The sequence below is a fragment of the Dama dama genome, chromosome 9, assembly GCF_033118175.1.
Source record: "Dama dama isolate Ldn47 chromosome 9, ASM3311817v1, whole genome shotgun sequence".
In the NCBI taxonomy this organism is placed as follows: Eukaryota; Metazoa; Chordata; class Mammalia; order Artiodactyla; family Cervidae; genus Dama; species Dama dama.
Window position 1 is genome coordinate 22,343,382 of NC_083689.1, and position 4,504 is coordinate 22,347,885.

Consider the following 4,504-nt stretch of genomic DNA (forward strand, 5'->3'; position numbering starts at 1 on the left):
CCTTTGCACAAGCTGTGCTTTCTGCTTTCAGATGGAAATACCCTGTCCTCCCTCCACTACCACCCCTTTCTTCCCTTTTAGATATCACCTCCTTGATGGCTTACCAGTAAAGAATCTGCCTACAGTGCAGGAGAGACAGGAGATATGGGTTTGATCCCTGGGTCGGGAAGATTCCATGGAGGAGGAAATGGCAATCCACTCCAGTATTTTTGCCTGGGAAATCCCATGGACGGAGAAGCCTGGCGGGCTATCGTCCATGTATGTTGCAAAGAGTCGGACATAACTTAGACTGAGCATGCATGCACACGCTCAGCATATGTGAATAACACCCTCCAGGCAGCCTGTTCTCCCCTCCCAATCGAACACAGTAGCAATAGGAAGAAAACACATACAATAAATGGGATAAATAAAGCTTAGTAAAAACCAAAGTCTATTAACCTTTTTTCCTTAATGGTCCACATCTTGCAGCATTTCTTGCAGTTCTTATTTCCCTGAGCAGGGATCAAACCTGTGCCCCCTGCAGTGGAGTTCTAACCACTGGACCACCAGGGAATTCCCAAAGGCTATTAACTCTTGATTCTCAATGAGTTTTAGCATCATCCCAGTGGAAAGTTTCTATTTTGGGTGTTTTTAGGTGATGGAATTGTAGGAGAGGGAGTGTGGGCCTGTGGAGGGTGTTTGTCGATTGCTTTTACCTGCCAGGAGCATGGAAGCAGCGTGTGTGGTGATCAGGAGCCCAGGGTGCCACAGGGCTTGGTTTAAATCCCAGTTCTACCCACTTTGGAACTCTGGGAGGGGAGCAGGGGGCATCACCTTTCTGTACCTCAGTTTTCCCATCTCTAAAATGGGAATGATAGCGGTCTACTCTGTGATGCTGCTGGGGGAGAGGATTAAATAACTTTGGTTGTTATATTTAATAGCTACAAAGTGTTTGGAATGTCACCAGGCCACAGCAAGGTGTCACTAGCTTTTTTTTAAATTTAAGTTTTATTTTATATTGGGTGTATAGTTGATTTATACAATGTTGTCTTAGTTTCAGGTGTTCAGCTAAGTGATTCAGTTATACATATACATATATCCACTTACAACTTTTATTTATTTATTTTTAAACTTATTTGGCTCTGCTGAGTCTTGGTTGCACGAGGGATCTTTAGGTGTGCCATACAAACTCTTAGTTGTGGCATGTGGGGATCTAATTCCCTGACCAGGGATCGAACCTGGGCCCCCTGCATTGACAGTGCAGAGTCTTAACCACTGGACCACCAGGGAAGTCCCTCTAGCTATGTTTTAAATTTAATTTTTATTTTATGTTGGAGTGTAGTTGATTTACAACGTTCGTTTCTGGTGAACAGCAGAGTGATTCAGTTATACCTATACACATATTCATTCTGTTTCAGATTCTTTTCCCATATAGGTTATGAAGTCACTAGCTCTTTGTTCAATATTTAAAATAATAATGAAATAAACCTGGAGAAGGCTCAGGAGAAATAAGATTATGGGCACCCTCATCTCTGAGAAAATTATTATTGGCAGCGATGTTCACTTTAAGGCACATGGGTAGGACTTCAAAACAAAGCAGAAAGCTCAGAAAACAAGAAAAAAAGTGAGATCTTTCGCGCTCCTGCCCTCCCCACTCTTTGTAAATTAAAGACACATTCCACGGGAGCTCTCTAAGGTGATGGATATACATCTGTTCCATTGAGGTGGCAGTTGCACAGGTGTCTGTATTTGTTAAAACTCATAGAACTGTAGGCTTAATTGATCCCTCAATAAAGACACCAAAAATATGAATGCCCTGTACGTGGGCTTGTGGGTGTTTCCTCTGCCTCTGGTAAGAATGCAAAATGGCCCAGCCAGCCTGGAAAACTGGCAGTTTGTTAAAAAGTTAAACACACACCTACCATATGACCCAGACATCCTACTCCTGGGTGTTTACCCAAGAGAAATGAAAAGCATGTGTCCACAGGAAGACGTGTGTCACAATGATCACAGCAGTTTTATTTGAAACTGCCAAACACAGGAAAGAACCCTGGTGCCCGTGAGTTTGTAGATAAACAAACTTCAGTCCAACCATACACTGGAATAAGACAGCAGTGGAAAGGAGTGAACTCGACATGGGGAAGATCTTGGATGCACCTCAAAAGTATTATGCAGTGAAAGAAGCCAGATTCCAAAGACTGTGTCCTGTACAATTCTATTTATAGCAATGTTAAAGACAGGCAAAGTAAACTGTGATGATGGAGATTAGAAAGTTACCTGGGGGGAGGAGGGCATCCATTGGGAGCGGCCCCCTAACCCAAGCTTTCCAGGTGGTGGAGTGTTAATGAAGCACTTTTTAAATAATTTTATTTATTTATTTGTTTTCAGATGTGCTGGGTCTTCCTTGCTGTGCAGGTTCCTCTCTAGTTGCGTTGCAAAGGCTTCTCATTGTGGTGGCTTCTCTTGTTACGGAGCACGGGCTCCAGGGCACTTGGGCTTCAGTAGTTGTGGCAAGTGGGGTCAGTGGTTGCAGCTCCTGGACTCCAGAGCGCAAGGTCAATAATTGAGGCACACAAGCTTAGTTGCTTCTTGACATGTGGGATCTTCCTGGCCCAGGGATCGAACCCGTGGCAGGTGGATTCTTTACCACTGAGCCACCAAGGAAGCCCTGGAATGTTCTATATAGGGTCAGAACGAGGATAATCTGAAGGAGGCACAGTCCTGAGCGACAAAATTCAAGGGAGCATTATAAAAGTTAGCACTCCAGGGAAATAACATTTGACTGCAATATTTGGAAAAAACCAAAATTAAAGCCCTCCAAAATCTAGAATGAGCAAAACATTAAAATTTCAAATAAAGAAAAAATTTGACCTTGCATTTGTTAGACTCACCTCCACTGCGATCTCCCTAACCCAGCCCCTGGTTCTGTCTCTTTTCTCTGACCACTGGCATCTATGGGGGAGGCTGGGTGGTGGTGAATCTACGCTTGGGCCAAAATGCATCTGGCTATCCAGCTAAGATTTGCATTTTCCATCTCAAAAGGAAAGTTAAAAAAGAGACACGGGCAGAAGAAACAACCTTATCTAGTCTCTAGACCGCTCACAATTTAAAAAAAAAAAAAAAAAGCCTATTAGAATGGTTCAGGGAAGGGAGGGGAGGGGAGGGGGATTGAGGAGGGAGTACATAAAACAAGAACCAGTGGTCAGAGCAGGGGCGCAGTGGAATAAATAAATGTTTGTTGAATGAATACACAGTGAACAGGAAGGCACGGCCCCCAACGCGCCCGAGCTCCCAGTAAATAAACAAGTGAACAAGATAATTAAGAGGGGAGGCCCCCCTGCCTCCCCCTCGCTGCCTCTGCCATCCCTGCCCGACTTGGCAGCGCTGACAGTACAGCCTGGCTTGCCAGGAAACCGCCAGCCCCTGCCTACTCTTTCTGCCATCAGGCTGCTGCCGCATGGGCTAGAGGGGGAAGGAGTGGGGGCTCTCCGGTGGTCGGTCCCCAGTCTCCGTTATTATGTGAGCCCAAGGGGGGAGGGACCTGGAAACGATTTCAACCGTGCAGTATCCCCAGTGGGTCCCAGGCTGGCATACAGTGGGCGCTCAATTAATGTGCAGTTGTCCTGAGAGGTCAATCAAAGCCCTGGGGTCTTTTGATTGCTGGGGGCTGGGCGCGGGTCTTCTATCTTTCCTGCGCAGACCCGAGGATTAGGCGCCCCTGGAAGCAGAGGGAGGGGGGCAGGGGTCGCTAAGTCCAGCCTTCCTCTTCTCGCTAGGGCTTGAGCCCAGGGAGGGGGAGGGGCAACTGGAGGGGTGTCCCACAGTCAGGAGGGGAGAGCAGGTGCTCGGAGGCTCCAGGGACCGGCCCGCCGTACCTCACAAGGTCTGAGTTTTCTTGGGAGCAGGACAAGAGCACGGCCTCCAGGCTGGCCAATGGGAACGCGAAAGGAACGCATTACCTCATCAGGAAGCGCGGCCATTGGCTGGGGCCTCCTGTGGGCGGGAGTCGGGAGCAAGCTCTGGGGGACCGGGATGCGGTTGCTGGGGCCCGCGGGGAGGGTCTTGATGGAGGAGAAAAGAGAAAGGGGGACAGGGGAGAGGAGAGGAGGGCGGGTAGGGAGCGCATGGAAGGGGAATTTGGAGTGTCTGTGTGGCTGCGAGTGGGTCTTTATAATAAGCGTGCCGCCCTCCAAGTCGCTCCCCACGCGGGTCCCCTTGCTTGGACATCCTCAGCTTATTTTAGGGGGAAGGCGAAAGGGGAAAGAGAGGGTTCCCCCACCGGTATATTAGAAGCCTCTCCCCAGGTTAGGAGCCCTCTCCCTCATACACACACACAGACACACAGACACACACACAGAGACACACAGACACACAGACACACACAGACACACACACACACACACAGTGTCCCCAGGGCTGCGTGGACAGACTCCACCCCCACCCCGTCAAACAGGCCCGCAACTTGCTCCTCTGTACCTGAGACTAACAGCCCTGCAGGTTTCAGGTTGAATTTCTCTGAGCCTCA

General features: G+C 48.4%; 1 non-coding gene across 1 annotated transcript; it reads right to left on the bottom strand.

Annotated features, from left to right (window-relative positions):
* Positions 1–1,196: 1,196 nt before the first annotated feature.
* TRNAD-GUC (transfer RNA aspartic acid (anticodon GUC)) lies at positions 1,197–1,269 on the bottom strand. The gene has a single exon. It is a non-coding gene; the product is annotated as a tRNA-Asp (tRNA).
* Between the last annotated feature and the right edge of the window lie 3,235 nt (positions 1,270–4,504).